Source organism: Salvelinus fontinalis, unplaced genomic scaffold (genome assembly GCF_029448725.1).
Source record: "Salvelinus fontinalis isolate EN_2023a unplaced genomic scaffold, ASM2944872v1 scaffold_0015, whole genome shotgun sequence".
Lineage (NCBI taxonomy): Eukaryota > Metazoa > Chordata > Actinopteri > Salmoniformes > Salmonidae > Salvelinus > Salvelinus fontinalis.
Window position 1 is genome coordinate 86,712 of NW_026600224.1, and position 21,157 is coordinate 107,868.

Below are 21,157 nucleotides of genomic sequence, written 5' to 3' on the forward strand. Positions count from 1 at the left end.
GTCCTACAAAGGTCCCATAACGGTCCCATAACGGTCCCATAATGGTCCCACAAAGGTCCCATAACGGTCCCATAACGGTCCCACAACGGTCCCATAATGGTCCCACAACGGTCCCATAATGGTCCCTATAACGGTCCCATAATGGTCCCACAACGGTCCCACAATGGTTCCACAACGGTCCCACAACGGTCCCACAATACAACAATGCTTCATTTTGTTTTCACACACGTACCTTTAGGATTTTCTCAGCGATTTAAAAAAAATAAATTATTATATATTTTTTTCCATAGGTCCGTTATATTTTCGTTAATTGACACAGAGTGTGATGTCACTGAAGAGTAGCAGTGTCCCAGATCAGTTTGTGTTGTCTGCTCGACAATGTTTGGATACATTTTGTCTCTGAGTTTTTCTATCTCTTGTTGCGGTATTATTTAGTTCAAGCCATCATTCATGTTCAGTTGGTATTATATTTACATATTTCTAAATAAAGGTTTAAAGATATTTTCTTCTGGCTCAAACTAAACTGATCTGCGCAGAATTAATTGTAACAATCGTTTAGGAAATAAATTCCTTTCAAAGCACCTTTTTGTGTGTGTTATTTTTATGATAAACAGTGGAATGAGTTTTATCAATGTAAAGCAATGAGTTATTACGGTGTAAAGTGCTGAAACGTCTAACGAACTAAGTTATGGTACACAAATATCCCTGTTTATAATATTACCACGTGGCTGAGTTGGTAGGGCATGGCTCTTGCAATGCCAGAGTTGTGGGTTCAATTCCCACCGGGGACTAGAATGAAAATGTATGAAATCACTAAGTCTCTCTGGATAACAGTCTGCTAAATGACATTCCTCTTTTTTTTTTAAATGACAATAAATGAACACTAGATGGCAGCGCTAGACTGGATATCAAATCACATTTATTTATATAGCCCTTCGTACATCAGCTGATATTTCAAAGTGCTGTACAGAAACCCAGCCTAAAACCCCAAACAGCAAGCAATGCAGGTGTAGAAGCACGGTGGCTAGGAAAAACTCCCTAGAAAGGCCAAAACCTAGGAAGAAACCTAGAGAGGAACCAGGCTATGAGGGGTGGCCAGTCCTCTTCTGGCTGTGCCGGGTGGAGATTATAACAGAACATGGCCAAGATGTTCAAATGTTCATAAATGACCAGCAGGGTCAAATAATAATAATCACAGTGGTTGTAGAGGGTGCAACAGGTCAGAACCTCAGGAGTAAATGTCAGTTGGCTTTTCATAGCCGATCATTAAGAGTATCTCTACCGCTCCTGCTGTCTCTAGAGAGTTGAAAACAGCAGGTCTGGGACAGGTAGCACGTCCGGTGAACAGGTCAGGGTTCCATAGCCGCAGGCAGAACAGTTGATACTGGAGCGGCAGCACGGCCAGGTGGACTGGGGACAGCAAGGAGTCATCATGCCAGGTAGTCCTGACGCATGGTCCTAGGGCTCAGGTCCTCCGAGAGAGAGAAAGAAAGAGAGAAGGAGAGAATTAGAGAGAGCATACTTAAATTCACACAGGACACCGGATAAGACAGGAGAAGTACTCCAGATATAACAAACTGACCCTAGCCCCCCGACACATAAACTACTGCAGCATAAATACTGGAGGCTGAGACAGGAGGGGTCAGGAGACACTGTGGCCCCATCCGATGATACCCCCGGACAGGACCAAACAGGAAGGATATAACCCCACCCACTTAGCCAAAGCACAGCCCCCACACCACTAGAGGGATCTCTTCAACCACCAACTTACTATCCTGAGACAAGGCCGAGTATAGCCCACAAAGATCTCCGCCACGGCACAAAGCAAGGGGGGGCGCCAACCAATTGTAGTATGACTACAATGTACTGAGCAGAGGTACCAGCTGTTCTGTTCCCACAAAATGAACTAAGACAGCTCTGGAGGGGAAACAGATGGGGGAGGGGTGATGCATAAACAACAACACCTCCTATCCTCACATGATAACCTCCCAGCCTGTAGGACTCTCTTTTAAAATAAGGGTTAGGGTTAGAAAATCTGATAGCAGCCAGTGTGCCTGAATGATTGGACCAGAGCTGGAGCCGGAGCCACAGGGAGCTGGAGCCGGAGCCACAGGGAGCCGGAGCCACAGGGAGCCGGAGCCACAGGGAGCTGGAGCCACAGGGAGCTGGAGCCACAGGGAGCTGGAGCCGGAGCCACAGGGAGCTAGAGCCACAGGGAATTAGTTTACATTGGATGATTGGACCAGGATTGATGGAGCCACAGGGAATGAGTTTACATTGGACCCTCACTCTAGGTATCTAGTGTGATGGCAGGAATCTGTGAGGTACGGAAGGAGTGATCACTACCCCATAGCACAGCCACAGGAAGTAGGGTCGCTGAGGGTACTGCAGCATCCCCTGAAAAATCTGTATTTGATTAAAAAATACAAATAGTAATAACAATTCCACATTCTAATTCAATTCCCTCAGTATTTCAGGCTGATCACTTCACTTTTCAGACAGCCTAGCTATACTAAGTTTCATTAATTACATTAACTGTGAAATGTACAAATATTTAACTCCAATTCAATTAGTGAATTCAAGAATTGAATTGGAATGTTATATTCAATTGGAATTGACCCTGAAGCTTTCACAGTGTTCACAATTCTAACTTCTAACATTCTGAGATCTGGGTTATTTATATGTCTGAGGTCTGGGTTATTTCAATGTATGGGTTATTTCAAGATCTGGGTTATTTCAAGGTCTGGGTTATTTCAATGTCTGGGTTATTTCAATGTCTGGGTTATTTCAAGGTCTGGGTTATTTCGATGTCTGGGTTATTTCAAGGTCTGGGTTATTTCAAGGCCTGGGTTATTTCAATGTCTGGGTTATTTCAAGGTCTGGGTTATTTCAAGGTCTGGGTTATTTCAAGGTCTGGGTTATTTCAATGTCTGGGTTATTTATATGTCTGGGTTATTTATATGTCTGAGGTCTGGGTTATTTATAGGTCTGAGGTCTGGGTTATTTCAATGTCTGGGTTATTTCAATGTCTGGGTCATTTCAATGTCTGGGTTATTTATATCTCTGGGTTATTTATATGTCTGAGGTCTGGGTTATTTATAGGTCTGAGGTCTGGGTTATTTATATCTCTGGGTTATTTATATGTCTGAGGTCTGGGTTATTTCAATGTCTGGGTTATTTATATGTCTGGGTTATTTATATGTCTGGGTTATTTATATTTCTGGGTTATTTCTATGTCTGAGGTCTGGGTTATTTCAATGTCTGGGTTATTTATATGTCTGAGGTCTGGGTTATTTATATGTCTGGGTTATTTATATGTCTGGGTTATTTATATGTCTGGGTTATTTCAATGTCTGAGTTATTTCTATGTCTGAGTTATTTATATGTCTGGGTTATTTATATGTCTGGGTTATTTATATGTCTGGGTTATTTCAATGTCTGAGTTATTTATATGTCTGGGTTATTTATATGTCTGGGTTATTTCTATGTCTGGGTTATTTCTATGTCTGGGTTATTTCTATGTCTGGGTTATTTCTATGTCTGGGTTATTTCTATGTCTGGGTTATTTATATGTCTGGGTTATTTCAATGTCTGAGGTCTGGGTTATTTCAATGTCTGGGTTATTTCTATGTCTGGGTTATTTCTATGTCTGGGTTATTTCTATGTCTGGGTTATTTCTATGTCTGGGTTATTTCTATGTCTGAGTTATTTCTATGTCTGGGTTATTTATATGTCTGAGTTATTTCAATGTCTGAGTTATTTATATGTCTGGGTTATTTATATGTCTGGGTTATTTATATGTCTGGGTTATTTCAATGTCTGAGTTATTTATATGTCTGGGTTATTTCAATGTCTGGGTTATTTATATGTCTGAGGTCTGGGTTATTTCAATGTCTGGGTTATTTCTATGTCTGGGTTATTTCAATGTCTGGGTTATTTCAATGTCTGGGTTATTTCAATGTCTGGGTTATTTCTATGTCTGGGTTATTTAAACTGACTGAATATCACAACCTAAAGAATGAAAATGCCATTCTAGAGCAGTCCATTCTAGAGCAGTTCACTCTAGCGCAGTCCACTTTAGAGCAGTCCATTCTAGAGCAGTCCACTCTAGAGCAGTCCACTTTAGAGCAGTCCATTCTAGAGCAGTCCACTTTAGAGCAGTCCATTCTAGAGCAGTCCATTCTAGAGCAGTCCATTCTAGAGCAGTCCATTCTAGAGCAGTCCACTTTAGAGCAGTCCACTCTAGAGCAGTCCACTCTAGAGCAGTCCACTTTAGAGCAGTCCACTCTAGAGCAGTCCACTCTAGAGCAGTCCACTTTAGAGCAGTCCACTTTAGAGCAGTCCACTTTAGAGCAGTCCACTCTAGAGCAGTCCACTCTAGAGCAGTCCACTCTAGAGCAGTCCACTCTAGAGCAGTCCATTCTAGAGCAGTCCACTCTAGAGCAGTCCATTCTAGAGCAGTCCAGTGGAGGCTCCTTAGAGCCGGCTCTATCATCGTTCATCGATAGACCCTTCATGTTTGGAAATGATTCATCACAATATAACGTGGCGTCTTGTTAGTCCTTCCTCAAGGTTATTGCAAGGTATTGATTGTAAAAATAGCCACGGCTGGTCCAAAGGGTTCCATTATGGATGCAGTCCATGTTTATGAGGCCTTCAGTGTTTACTCCCCTCCTCCTGGCGTTATGCACACTTAGCAGAGAAATCAAGCTGTGATTTACACTATTTACACCACACTACTCTGATTTACAGTAAATACACCACACCACTCTGATTTACAGTATTTACACCACTCCTCTCTAACTACTCTGATTTACAGTATTTACACCACTCCTCTCTAACTACTCTGATTTACAGTATTTACACCACTCCTCTCTAACTACTCTGATTTACAGTATTTACACCACTCTAACTACTCTGATTTATAGTATTTACACCACTCCTCTCTAACTACTCTGATTTACAGTATTTACACCACTCCTCTCTAACTACTCTGATTTACAGTATTTACACCACTCCTCTCTAACTACTCTGATTTACAGTATTTACACCACTCCTCTCTAACTACTCTGATTTACAGTATTTACACCACTCTAACTACTCTGATTTATAGTATTTACACCACACCACTCTAACTACTCTGGTTTACAGTATTACAGTATTTACACCACACTACTCTGATTTACAGTAAATACACCACACCACTCTAACTACTCTGGTTTACAGTATTTACACCACTCTAACTACTCTGATTTACAGTATTACAGTATTTACACCACACCACTCTAACTACTCTGATTTACAGTACTTATACCACACCACTCTAACTACTCTGATTTACAGTATTACAGTATTTACACCACACCACTCTAACTACTCTGATTTACAGTACTTATACCACACCACTCTAACTACTCTGATTTACAGTACTTATACCACACCACTCTAACTACTCTGATTTACAGTATTTACACCACTCCACTCTAACTACTCTGATTTACAGTATTTACACCACTCTAACTACTCTGATTTACAGTATTTACACCACACCACTCTAACTACTCTGATTTACAGTATTTACACCACTCTAACTACTCTGATTTACAGTATTTACACCACTCCACTCTAACTACTCTGATTTACAGTATTTACACCACTCTAACTACTCTGATTTACAGTATTTACACCACACCACTCTAACTACTCTGATTTACAGTATTTACACCACTCTAACTACTCTGATTTACAGTATTTACACCACACCACTCCAATTACTCTGATTTACAGTATTTACACCACTCCACTCTAACTACTCTGATTTACAGTATTTACACCACTCTAACTACTCTGATTTACAGTATTTACACCACACCACTCTAACTACTCTGATTTACAGTATTTACACCTCTCTAACTACTCTGGTTTACAGTATTTACACCACTCTAACTACTCTGATTTACAGTATTACAGTATTTACACCACACCACTCTAACTACTCTGATTTACAGTACTTATACCACACCACTCTAACTACTCTGATTTACAGTATTACAGTATTTACACCACACCACTCTAACTACTCTGATTTACAGTACTTATACCACACCACTCTAACTACTCTGATTTACAGTACTTATACCACACCACTCTAACTACTCTGATTTACAGTATTTACACCACTCCACTCTAACTACTCTGATTTACAGTATTTACACCACTCTAACTACTCTGATTTACAGTATTTACACCACACCACTCTAACTTCTCTGATTTACAGTATTTACACCACTCTAACTACTCTGATTTACAGTATTTACACCACACCACTCTAATTACTCTGATTTACAGTACTACACCACACCACTCTAACTACTCTGATTTACAGTATTTACACCACACCACTCTAACTACTCTCATTTACAGTATTTACACCACACCACTCTAACTACTCTGATTACAGTAAATACACCACTCTAATTACTCTGATTTACAGTAAATATACCACACCACTCTAACTACTCTGATTTACAGTAAATATACCACACCACTCTAACTACTCTGATTTACAGAAAATATACTACACCACTCTAACTACTCTGATTTACAGTATGTACACCACTCTAATTACTCTGATTTACAGTATTACACCACACCACTCTAATTACTCTGATTTACAGTATTTACACCACGCCACTCTTAATTACTCTCCATTGTGGCTGATGGGAATCAGAGGAATGGCCACCTTTCTCTGCTTCACCCCCACCCTGGTCACATGACAGGGGTCATTACATCTTGCTAAATGCTAGCCAATCAGAGGCGTGGGGGGTGTGGTGGGCAGCTAGAGCTCTCCTTTCCGGACGGCCCTGTGGTTAGGAGCTCTGATCACTGCGTGTGGTGTGTGTGTGCAAGCCAGCCGTCTCTGTCAGTAATTCTGGTACACTTGGTCTGGTTCGGCGAGGTTTGGCCCTGTTTGGAGGTTACCCCACAGCAGCAATACCTTGGTCTGGCTCGGCATGGTTTGGCCCTGTTTGGAGGTTACCCCACAGCAGCAATACCTTGGTCTGGCTCGGCATGGTTTGGCCCTGCTTGGAGGTTACATCACAGCAGCAATACCTTGGTCTGGTTCGGCATGGTTTGGCCCTGTTTGGAGGTTACCCCACAGCAACAACGCCTTGGTCTGGCTCGGCATGGTTTGGCCCTGTTTGGAGGTTACCCCACAGCAACAACGCCTTGGTCTGGTTCGGCATGGTTTGGCACTGTTTGGAGGTTACCCCACAGCAACAACACCTTGGTCTGGTTCGGCAAGGTTTGGCCCTGCTCGGAGGTTACACCACAGCAGCAGCACCTTGCATGATGAATGAAAAGGACAGTTACAGAAATAGGGAACAGAAATGACTTAGCCAGCCAGCACCCTGCCTGGTAAACACTCTCTTCAAAGCAAAGGGCCCAGTTTCCTGAACTTGACTACCACAGAGAGGCCTGTTTTGTTTCCTGAACTTGACTACCACTACTGACACCTGACCACAGACACACGGGCCTCATTTTATAAGTTGACATTATGTCTGTAATGGTGCTAAAGAGACACCTCCATTCCAACACTCCATTATATACCATCATTCACAGACTAGCACGGGGTCCCTCACACCATAACCAAATATAGATTCATAACTGAGCAGTCATATCATGTGCTCTCACTCTAAGGACAGGATCTGTAACCAACTGCACTTTAATCACAGGAGGCTGGTGGCACCTTAATTGAGGGAGGACAGGCTCATAGTGATGTCTGGAATGGAATGGTATCAAACACGTGGTTTCCGTTTAAGTCCATTCCAGTCTTTAGTTTGAACTGTCCTCCCTTCACCAACATCTTGTGACTTTAATAGTTAACCTGCTTAATGTTACTGGGACAGTCAGGCTATTACCAGTTTTAAGGGGGAAGGGCTTGGAATAAATAACATGAATCATACCAGCCTAGACACTCTGTACAACCTCCAGCAGCCAGAAGAAGAGGTTCATTTATATTTCAACAACACAATTAGATTTTGAACTGAGAGCAAAAATAAATGGAAGGGGTAGAAAGGCGGGGGTGTGTGTGTGTGTGTGTGTGTGTGGGTGTGGGTGTGTGTGTGTGTGTCTGTGTGTGTGTCTGTGTGTGTGTGTGTGTGTCTGTGTGTGTGTCTGTGTGTGTGTGTGTGTGTGTGTGTGTGTGTGTGTGTGTGTGTGTGTGTGTGTGTGTGTGTGTGTGTGTCTGTAAAAGGGGTGACAGGGAGATTCTCGTTTGGCCAACAAAAGAACGTCTTCTGTCCTCCATCCTCTGTGAACCGGAAACCGATGTGGTCGAGGTGTGTGTCAATCAGTTAGTAGGTGAACGGAAGACTGTCCTCCCCTCCTACATAGCCACCTTTGATCGAGGATACGTCTGTATCCTACCGCAGAACACTTTTGAAACCTACCACACTTTCGAATCTGCTGTTGTTTTGTCAGAAGAGAGAAATTTGCACACGTTTTAAAAACAAAATATGTTACTTATTGACTCTCCTCCGTTAACCTTTGACCTTTTTCAAAAAGGAGGCAAGACAGGATGGAGGTGTTGAGGTCATCTAATTCAAAATAAATGTTATTTGTCCACATACACATGTTTAGCAGATGTTATTTGGGGTGTAGTGTAATGCTTGTGTTCTGGCTCCAACAGTGCAGTAGCATCTAACTAAATGCGTGTGTTCCTGGCTCCAACAGTGCAGTAATATCTAACTAAATGCTTGTGTTCCTGGCTCCAACAGTGCAGTAATATCTAACAATGCTTGTGTTCCTGGCTCCAACAGTGCAGTAATATCTAACTAAATGCTTGTGTTCCTGGCTCCAACAGTGCAGTAATATCTAACAATGCTTGTGTTCCTGGCTCCAACAGTGCAGTAATATCTAACTAAATGCTTGTGTTCCTGGCTCCAACAGTGCAGTAGTATCTAACTAAATGCTTGTGTTCCTGGCTCCAACAGTGCAGTAATATCTAACTAAATGCTTGTGTTCCTGGCTCCAACAGTGCAGTAGTATCTAACTAAATGCTTGTGTTCCTGGCTCCAACAGTGCAGTAGTATCTAACTAAATGCTTGTGTTCCTGGCTCCAACAGTAATATCTAACTAAATGCTTGTGTTCCTGGCTCCAACAGTGCAGTAGCATCTAACAATTCACAACAATACACACAAATCTAAAAGTAAAAGAATGGATTTAAGGAATATATAAATATTAAAGGTCAGGGTGTTATGCAGTTCCTCTGCTCTGCTGCTTCCTGTGTGGACTGTCACAACCAGGAAGTATTTATAGCAGTATGGTGGCAGGAGGCAGGCACATTGTGAGACAAATGTCCCCTTCAAGCCACCGTACAGTGCCTCTCTAGGGTTAGGCAGATGTCTCCTTCAAGCCACCGTACAGTGCATCTCTAGGGTTACACAGATGTCCCCTTCCAGCCACCGTACAGTGGCTCTCTAGGGTTAGACAGATGTCTCCTTCAAGCCACCGTACAGTGGCTCTCTAGGGTTAGACAGATGTCCCCTTCAAGCCACCGTACAGTGCATCTCTAGGGTTACACAGATGTCTCCTTCAAGCCACCGTACAGTGCGTCGCTACGGTTACACAAATGTCCCCTTCAAGCCACCGTACAGTGCATCGCTAGGGTTAGACAGATGTCCCCTTTAAGCCACCGTACAGTGCCTCTCTAGGGTTACACACAACAAATCAACAAGCAAACAACAGGACGAGAAGTAAATCGACAGCCTCATATTCAGCGTCTCCGCTGTAGGCATGTGTCCTCTTCTTCATCGTTATCTTAATCCGCTTCGTCTTCTTCTTTGTTTCCTTAAACATGAGATCTGTTATTCTAAGACTGGGTGACATTGTGTATCGGTCACCATGTGGCCTGGACGGGTCGGGCGTTAGACAATAGACACTGGATTGTTACATTGCATACAATACAATGCTATATAATGTCACTCTTTTCACTTAAAGATACATCACAATGTCTGCAGAACCCCCCCCCCCCCCCCCCCCCCCCCCGCCAAGACCAACTGTAAATTATTGATTTTGACGGTGATGCTTTTGGACAAAATAATGAGACTTTTCCATCTGATCTGTCATCAATAAGTCATGTGATTAAATAGTTCATATCTGTGCGTGGCAACTTCAGCTGACGATGAAGAGGCTGTAGTTCATTTATATTTCAACATCAAAATTAGATTTTGAACTGAGAGCAAAAAATAAATGAAACGGGCAGAGATTGCTGTGTGTGTGTGTGTGTGTGTGTGTGTGTGTGTGTGTGTGTGTGTGTGTGTGTGTCAGCATTGGTATAGACATATACAGATTAATATATGTCTATACCAGTGGCGGTTGGTGCCGTTTTAAGATGCGGGAGGACGATTTTTGAATTTTTTATGAGCACAGCCTTATTTCTATTACAGCATATTGGATGACTGTCATTCATATTTCATTCACCCAGTTCAATGTAACAGTGATAGGTTTAGGTTACTGTCATTCATATTCCATTCACCCAGTTCAATGTAATATTGATAGGTTTAGGCTACTATATGATACTCCAATGTCAAGAGACAAGTTCAAGGTGACAGACAGAGACACATTCAATACCTCCTTGCACCCTCTGGCCTGCATCTAGCTGATCTAGGGTGTAATCATTAGACCCAACAGTTGCAAACGAGAGTTTCTATTGGACAAATTCAGGTATGTTTATCAAATCAAATCCCTGTTGATCCCTGTTTTCGTTCCGTTTGCTTCCGTTTTTTAAGAAACTTTTTTTTTTCAACAGAATCAGCGGAATGAATAGACCCCGATAACGCATAAAACACAGTCCGCTTTCATAGCAGCCACGTTGTATTCCTTCTCGCTACTATCTAAGCGCTCTCCTCCTCTCGCCTTTTCCCTTCGCTTGTGGACTTCAGTGCACAAACACATCAGCTGTCTGTGACCAGGTGAAAAGACCTTTCCAAGACAAACCTTCATATCATAACTGCTAACCGTTACACACAGCCTACGTCATCGTCACCATATTAGCTAAAGTAACGTCATCGTCACCATAGATAATAGACCTACCACATTGGTAAACCCGCTACAATCATGCAGTACAGTCAGCAAGCAGTTTAGCAGTTACATTGGCGGGCCCCGGTGGCAATAGATTTGTAAAAAAAAAAAAGCTTACCTTGAATTGGAAGAGTTCCAGTATTAGATAGTCATAGCCAGCTAGCTAACATAGCATGCCTCTCTGTTTGAGCAGGGTGTTTGAGTAGGCTAAACTAGCAAGCTGCATTTCCTAGCTAAGTAAGTGAAAGTGAAAAAAAATGACAAAGTATAGTAATCTCTCTCGCTCCTTCCTTCATTTTAAAAGAAATTAATTTGTTCAAAACTGTTCAACTATTGTCTTTCTCTCTCTCTTTGAGTCAACTACTTACAACATTTTATCCACTGCAGTGCTAGCTAGCTGTAGCTTATGCTTTCAGTACTAGATTCATTCTCTGATCCTTTGATTGGGTGAACAGCACGCCAGTTCATGCTGCAAGAGCTCTGATAGGCTGGAGGATGTCCTCCAGGAAGTTGTCATAATTACTGTGTAAGTCTATGGAAGGGGGTGAAAACCATGAGCCTCCTAGGTTTTGTATAGAAGTCAATGTACTCAGAGGAGGACGGAAGCTAGCTGTCCTCCGGCTACACCATGGTGCTACCCTACAGAGTGCTGTTGAGGCTACTGTAGACCTTCACTGCAAACCAGTATGTTTTAATCAATTATTTGGTCAGGTGAATGTAGTTAGTTTAGTTTTATCTAAAAATTATAACTTTTTAAATGTTCAACTTCCCCTTCCTCCCCTGAGGAGCCTCCTCTGGTCTCTACAGATAAAGTAGCCCTTGGATCATCTCTCTGTAATTTAACCCTATAGCCTGGCTGGCTGGATCAATTTGTAAGTTCAAACTGACACTACTAGTCTATCTGGACCATAGAGACACATGGAGGTCTAGCAGTGACAGGCCGGGGTCTAGCAGTAACAGGCCGGGGTCTAGCAGTGACAGGCCGAGGTCTAGCAGTACCAGGCCGAGGTCTAGCAGTACCAGGCCGAGGTCTAGCAGTGACAGGCCGGGGTCTAGCAGTGACAGGCCGAGGTCTAGCAGTATCAGGCCGAGGTCTAGCAGTGACAGGCCGAGGTCTAGCAGTATCAGGCCGAGGTCTAGCAGTGACAGGCCGAGGTCTAGCAGTATCAGGCCGAGGTCTAGCAGTGACAGGCCGAGGTCTAGCAGTGACAGGCCGGGGTCTAGCAGTGACAGGCCGGGGTCTAGCAGTGACAGGCCGGGGTCTAGCAGTGACAGGCCGGGGTCTAGCAGTGACAGGCCGAGGTCTAGCAGTGACAGGCCGAGGTCTAGCAGTACCAGGCCGAGGTCTAGCAGTACCAGGCCGAGGTCTAGCAGTGACAGGCCGAGGTCTAGCGGTATCAGGCCGAGGTCTAGCGGTATCAGGCCGAGGTCTAGCAGTGACAGGCCGAGGTCTAGCGGTATCAGGCCGAGGTCTAGCGGTATCAGGCCGAGGTCTAGCGGTACCAGGCCGAGGTCTAGCAGTGACAGGCCGAGGTCTAGCAGTGAACCACAGACTCCATGGTAAAGTCATCCTGAACCACAGACTCCAGGGTAAAGTCCTCCTGAACCACAGACTCCAGGGTAAAGTCATCCTGAACCACAGACTCCAGGGTAAAGTCATCCTGAACCACATACTCCAGGGTAATGTCATCCTGAAGTCAAAAATCTGGTGTTTCATTGTTCCAGGATGTTTCCTCAGACTTGACTGCCACTGTCCTCATTGTGCGTTGACACAAATATACTTACCAATATATACCACAAATATATCTACCAATATGTACCACAAATATATCTACCATTATATACCACAAATATATCTACCAATATATACCACAAATATATATACCTATATACTTACCAATGTATACCACAAATATATCTACCAAAACATATCTGTCAATATATACCACAAATATATCTACCAATATATACCACAAATATATCTACCAATATATACCACAAATACATCTACCAATATATACCACAAATACATCTACCAATATATACCACAAATACATCTACCAATATATACCACAAATATATCTACCAATATATACCACAAATATATCTACCGATATATACCACAAATACATCTACCTATATACTTACCAATGTATACCACAAATATATCTACCAAAATATATCTACCAATATATATATCAATATATACCACACATATATCTACCAATGTATACCACACATATATCTACCAATAGAAACACCAGGATCTGCACGTGGGCCTGGTCAATTTGAGCTGGCTTTCTTTGTATGGCTTATTTCGATGTGGTAGCAAGTTAACAGTACTTCAGAACTGCAAAACAAACATTTACACTTCAAATCCACAAACTTTCCCTCTAACCTTAATCTATCAGCTAACCTCTCCCTCACCCTGCTGGATGATTAATTCAAGGCTTTAAATAAAACCGGCAGGGTTGATTAATCATAGCAAGGGTGAGGTGCTTGACTGTCCCTGCTGCCATTTCATGGCCCCCTCTGTGAATGTGCAGAGCCAGCATGGGACCTGGGTCCTCTGTGAATTTGCAGAGCCAGCATGGGACCTGGGTCCTGTGTAACAGGCAAAAGGGTGAAGAGCCAGCTGGCAGCATGGACAGTCTGCTGCTGTGACCAGCGAGAGCAAGGGATCAGCAACTATCAACAACGGGACCATTTTGTTTTCTTGAGCGGATGGTCGAGGGGCCAGAACATAATTACAAGTCATTTGTAGACTGTAATCCTAAAAGAGACGTGCATTCAGAAAGTACTCAGACCCCTTCACTTTTTCCACATTTTGTTACGTTACAGCCTTACTCTAAAATTGATTAAATAGCTTTTTTTCCCCTCATCAATCTACACACAATACCCCATAATGACATCACAATACCCCATAATGACATCACAATACCCCATAATGACATCACAATACCCCATAATGACAAAGCAAAAACTGTTTTATATATATTTTTTTAACTGATATCACATTTACAAAAGTATTCAGACCCTTTACTCAGTACTTTGTTGAAGCGCCTTTGGCAGAGATTACAGCCTCGTGTCTTCTTGGATACACTTGTATTTTGGGAGTTTCTCCCGTTCTTCTCTGCAGATCCTCTCAAGCTCTGTCAGGTTGGACGGGGAGCGTCGCTGCACAGCTATTTTCAGGTCTTTCCAGATACTTTCGAATCGGGTTCAAGTCCGGGCTCTGGCTGGGCCACTCAAAGACATTCAGAAACTTGTCCCGAAGCCACTCCTGTGTTGTCTTGGCTGTGTGCTTACGGTTGTTGTCCTGTTAGAAGGTGAACCTTCACCCCAGTCTGAGGTCCTGAGCGCTCTGGAGCAGGTTTTCATCAAGGATCTCTCTGTACTTTGCTCCGTTCATCTTTCCCCTCGATCCTGACTCGTCTCCCAGTTCCTACCTCTATAAAAACATTCCCACAGCATGATGCTGCCACCACCATGCTTCACCATGCTTCCCCCGTAGGGATGGTCTTGGCCAGGTGATTAGCGGTCCCTGGTTTCCTCCAGATGTGACGCTTGACATTCAGGCCAAAGAGTTCAATCTTGTTTTTACCAGACAGGAGAATCTTGTTTCTCATGGTCTGGAGTCCAGGTGGACTCTAATCAAGTTGTAGAAACATCTCAAGGATGATTAATGTAAACAGGATGCACCTAAGCTCAATTTCGAGTCTCATAGCAAAGGGTCTGAATACTTATGTAAATAAGGTACTTCTGTTTTTTATATGCCAAAAAAGTCTAAAAAACAGTTTTTCCGCTTTGTCATTATGGGGTATTGTGTGTAGATTGATGAGGAAAATGTTTTATTTAATACATTTTAGAATAAGGCTGTAACGTAACAAAATGTGGGACAAGAGGGAAGGGGTCTGAATATTTTTCCAAATGCACTGTATAATACGAATTGTAATTTGTAACATATCATATGAAAATGGTTAATGGAAATCCAAAAATGTATAGATACCATACGAAACATAGCATAACATACTATATGGAGTGTCCTCGGGATTTACGTACAGAATCATACGAAACGCTCTGAGACCAGGTTGAGGACGTCAACAGCCAGCCAGGGTTTCATGACGTAAACTATTGACGCAATACTTTATAATGCACATTTAGGCCTAAATTAAACGGATGCCTTTGGTGGTGTTCAACTTCAGTTCACTGTGAAGAATAGCTTAGCCTCATATATTATTTAATATACAGTACTTTTTGGAGAATTTATGAGACATTGCAAAGACATTGTGAGATAATGAATACCAAGATGCAGCCTATGTGCACGGTTCTGTCTGTCTGTCTGTGTCTGCCTGCCTGCCTGCCTGCCTGCCTGCCTGTCTGTCTGTCTGTCTGTCTGTCTGTCTGCCTGTCTGTCTGTCTGTCTGTCTGTCTGTCTGTCTGTCTGTCTGTCTGTCTGCCTGTCTGTCTGTCTGTCTGTCTGCCTGCCTGCCTGCCTGCCTGCCTGCCTGCCTGCTCCGATCCGATCCGATCCGATCTTCTCTCTACCTTGAAAAACACTAGTGTGTGTTTGGTCTTCGGTTTGTTGCGTGTAGAAAAGCTCAGCTTACTCATTGATAAGACTCTACTTTAGTGAACTTGCGTGAGACATTGCAAGCCAAGATACAGCATTGCGACAGCCTATATACATCTTTTGATTTACCGATGCACAGTTCTGACTGTCTGCCTGGTGGTCCAGCATGCCTACTACCTATACCTGGCTGTGCCCCTCCCATCTCTCCCTCCCTCTCTTCCCCTCACAAGCTCGCGCTTTCTTGGCTGTGGAAGATGCAAGAGTTTGTGTTCTCGGAAGTAGCCTACGTTGCAAAAATACTGAATCTTAGGAGTCGATTCCTAGCAGAACGGAATATTACAGTATTTACACCACTCTAACTATGATTTACAGTATTTACACCACTCTAACTACTCTGATTTACAGTATTTATACCACACTAGTCTAACTACTCTGATTTACAGTAAATACACCACTCTAACTACTCTGATTTACAGTATTACACCACACCACTCTAACTACTCTGATTTACAGTATTTACACCACACCCCTCTAACTACTCTGATTTACAGTATTTATACCAGTCTAACTACTCTGATTTACAGTAAATACACCACTCTAACTACTCTGATTTACAGTATTTACACCACACAACTCTAACTACTCTGATTTACAGTAAATACACCTCACCACTCTAACTACTCTGATTTACAGTATTTACACCTCACCACTCTAACTACTCTGATTTACAGTATTACACCACACCACTCTAACTACTCTGATTTACAGTAAATACACCACACCACTCTAACTACTCTGATTTACAGTATTTACATCACACCACTCTAACTACTCTGATTTACAGTATTTACACCACACCACTCTAACTACTCTGATTTACAGTATTACACCACACCACTCTAACTACTCTGATTTACAGTAAATACACCACACCACTCTAACTACTCTGATTTACAGTATTACACCACACCACTCTAACTACTCTGATTTACAGTATTACACCACACCAACTACTCTGATTTACAGTAAATACACCACACCACTCTAACTACTCTGATTTACAGTAAATACACCACACCACTCTAACTACTCTGATTTACAGTAAATACACCACACCACTCTAACTACTCTGATTTACAGTAAATACACCACACCACTCTAACTACTCTGATTTACAGTAAATACACCACACCACTCTAACTACTCTGATTTACAGTAAATACACCACACCACTCTAACTACTCTGATTTACAGTATTTACACCACTCTAACTACTCTGATTTACAGTATTTACACCACTCTAACTACTCTGATTTACAGTATTACACCACACCATTCTAACTACTCTGATTTACAGTATTTACACCACTCTAACTACTCTGATTTACAGTATTTACACCACTCTAACTACTCTGATTTACAGTATTTACACCACTCTAACTACTCTGATTTACAGTATTTACACCACTCTAACTACTCTGATTTACAGTATTTACACCACTCTAACTACTCTGATTTACAGTATTTACACCACTCTAACTACTCTGATTTACAGTATTTACACCACTCTAACTACTCTGATTTACAGTATTTACACCACTCTAACTACTTTGATTTACAGTATTTACACCACTCTAACTACTCTGATTTACAGTAAATACACCACACCACTCTAACTACTCTGATTTACAGTATTTACACCACTCTAACTACTCTGATTTGCTGAGATGGGAGTGCCAAGCCAGCTAGCACTTCTCTGTCTCCTGTTGGCAGCCAGCCGGTCCTGTGTTTAGTAGCTGTGATCACAGTGTGTGTGTTTTTCAGCCATCCATCCCTGTGGTTAGTAGCTGTGATGGCAACACAGTGCTTTTGTTAGGTCAGAAACAATAACAAAAATGCAATATCAGAATGTGGGGGGTAGGGATGGGGGGGGGGGGGGGGGGGGGGGGTACATGTCCCTGAATGATAACATTGTGAACCATAACCAATAATTCATTTTTTTCAACTAAATCTGTCAAATGTGTCTTTTTGAGATTTATATTGTATGTACTTCCTTCAGAGAGGCCTGTTTCCTGACCTTGACTACCTCAGAGAGGCCTGTTTCCTGACCTTGACTACCTCAGAGAGGCCTGTTTCCTGACCTTGACTACCTCAGAGAGGCCTGTTTTGTTTCCTGACCTTGACTACCACAGAGAGGCCTGTTTCCTGACCTTGACTACCACAGAGAGGCCTGTTTTGTTTCCTGACCTTGACTACCACAGAGAGGCCTGTTTCCTGACCTTGACTACCACAGAGAGGCCTGTTTTGTTTCCTGACCTTGACTACCTCAGAGAGGCCTGTTTCCTGACCTTGACTACCACAGAGAGACACACGAGCCTCATTTTATAAGTTGACATTATGTCTGTAATGGTGCTAAAGAGACACCTCCATTCCAACACTCCATTATATACCATCATTCACAGACCAGCACGGGGTCCCTCACACCATAACCTAATATAGATTCATAACTGAGCAGTCATATCATGTGCTCTCACTCTAAGGACAGGATCTGTAACCAACTGCACTTTAATCACAGGAGGCTGGTGGCACCTTAACATTCCACTGAAAAGGCAGAGCGCGGAATTCAAACCTGCTGGAGGTCATTTTGCAGGGCTCTGGCAGTGCACCTCCTGGCACAAAGGCGGAGGTAGCGGTCCTGCTGCTGGGTTGTTGCCCTCCTACGGCCTCCTCCACGTCTCCTGATGTACTGGCCTGTCTCCTGGTAGCGCCTCCATGCTCTGGACACTACGCTGACAGACACAGCAAACCTTTTTGCCACAGCTCGCATTGATGTGCCATCCTGGATGAACTGCTCTACCTGAGCCACTTGTGTGGGTTGTAGACTCCGTCTCATGCTACCACTAGAGTGAGAGCACCGCCAGCATTCAAAAGTGACCAAAACATCAGCCAGGAAGCATAGGAACTGAGAAGTTGTCTGTGGTCACCACCTGCAGAATCACTCCTTTTTTGGGGGTGTCTTGCTAATTGCCTATAATTTCCACCTGTTGTCTATTCCATTTGCACAACAGCATGTGAAATTTATTGTCAATCAGTGTTGCTTCCTAAGTGGACAGTTTGATTTCACAGAAGTGTGATTGACTTGGAGTTACATTGTGTTGTTTAAGTGTTCCCTTTATTTTTTTGAGCAGTGTATATAACTTTCATACATTCACAAGTGCAATACATCGAATTAAAGCTTAACTTCTTGTTAATCTACCCATTGTGTCCGATTTCAAAAAGGCTTTACAGCAAAAGCACACCATATGATTATGTTAGGTCAGAGCCTAGTCAAAAAAACACACACAGCCATTTTCCAGCCAAAGAGAGGAGTCCCAAAAAGCAGAAATAGAGATAAAATTAATCACTAACCTTTGATGATCTTCACCAGATGGCACTCATAGGACTTCATGTTACACAATACATGTATGTTTTGTTCGATAAAGTTCATATTTATATCCAAAAATCTCAGTTTACATTGGTGCTTTATGGTCAGTAATGTTGTGCCTCGGAAACATCCGGCGAATTTTCAGAGAGCCACATCAATTTACAGAAATACTCTAATAATAATAATAATAATAAACATTGATAAAAGATACAAGTATTATGCTCAGAATTATAAATATACTTCTCCTTAATGCAACAGCTGTGTCAGATTTTAAAAAAGCTTTATGAAAAAAGCAAACCATGCTATAATCTGAGTACGGCGCTCAGACACAAAAACAAGCCTTGCAGATACCCGCCATGTTGTGGAGTCAGTAAAAGTCAGAAATAAATATTCACTTACCTTTGATGATCTTCATCAGAATGCACTCCCAGGAATCCCAGTTCCACAATAAATGTTTGTTTTATTCGATAAAGTCCATCATTTATGTCCAAATACCTCCTTTTGTTAGCTCGTTTGGTAAACAAATCCAAACTCATGAGGCGCGGGCAAATCCAGGCAAAAGTTCAGACGAAAAGTTAAAAAAGTTATATTACAGTTCGTAGAAACATGTCAAACGATGTATAGAATCAATCTGTAGGATGTTTTTAACATAAATCTTCAATAATGTTCCAACCAGAGAATTCCTTTGTCTTTAGAATTGCAATGGAACTCAGGTCGCTCTCAAGGGTGCCCGAGTGATCAGCTCATGACGCTCTGCCAGACCTCTGACTCAATCAGCTCTCATTCGCCCCTCCTTCACAGTAGAAGCATCAAACAAGGTTCTAAAGACTGTTGACATCATAGTGAAAGCCTTAGGAAGTGCAATATGATCCCATAGACACTGTATATTCGATAGGCAATGAGTTGAAAACTACAAACCTCAGATTTCCCACTTCCTGGTTGGATTTTTCTCAGGTTTTCGCCTGCCATATGAGTTCTGTTATACTCACAGACATCATTCAAACAGTTTAAGAAACTTCAGAGTGTTTTCTATCCAATACTACTAATAATAGGCATATATTAGCTTCTGGGCCTGAGTAGCAAGAAGTTTACTCTGGGCACGCTTTTCATCCCAACGTGAAAATGCTGCCCCCTATCACAAACAGGATTTATTAATTGGGGCAGGACAGGCTCATAGTGATGTCTGGAATGGAATGATATCAAACACGTGGTTTCCATTTAAGTCCATTCCAGTCTTTAGTTTGAACCGTCCTCCCTTCACCAACATCTTGTGACTTTAATAGTTAACCTACTTAATGTTACTGGGACAGTCAGGCTATTACCAGTTTTAGGGGGGAAGGGCTTGGAATAAATAACATGAATCTGCCTGGGCTCTGACAGGGTTTGGACTAGATGGGATACAGCTTTTAGGTCAGAACTGTAGTATTAATTCAGGATCCCCTTTAGCAGCAGCTAGTCTTCCTGGAGTCCAAACAGGGGCATCACAACAACGGTTATATCATCAATAACACAATACATCATGACACATTTACAATATAAAATACCACAACATCACTGAGTGGGTGTGTGTGTGTGACTGTGTGTGTGTGTGTAGAGTGCACGTGTTAGTGTGTGTGTGTGTGTGTAGAGTGCACGTGTTAGTGTGTGTGTGGGTATGCATGGGTGAATGAGCTGCGTGTGTGTGTGTGTGTGTGTGTGTGTGTGTGTGTGTGTGTAGAGTGCACGTGTTAGTGTGTGTGTGTATGCATGGGTAAATGAGCTGCGTGTGTGTGTGTGTGTGTGTGTGTGTGTGTGTGGGTGTGTGTGTAGAGTGCACGTGTTAGTGTGTGTGTGGGTATGCATGGGTGAATGAGCTGCGTGTGTGTGTGTGTGTGTGTGTGTGTATGCATGGGTAAATGAGCTGCGTGTGTGTGTGTGTGTGTGTGTGTGTGTGTGTGTAGAGTGCACGTGTTAGTGTGTGTGTGGGTATGCATGGGTGAATGAGCTGCGTGTGTGTGTGTGTGTGTGTGTGTGTGTAGAGTGCACGTGTTAGTGTGTGTGTGTGTGTGTATGCATGGGTAAATGGGCTGTGTGC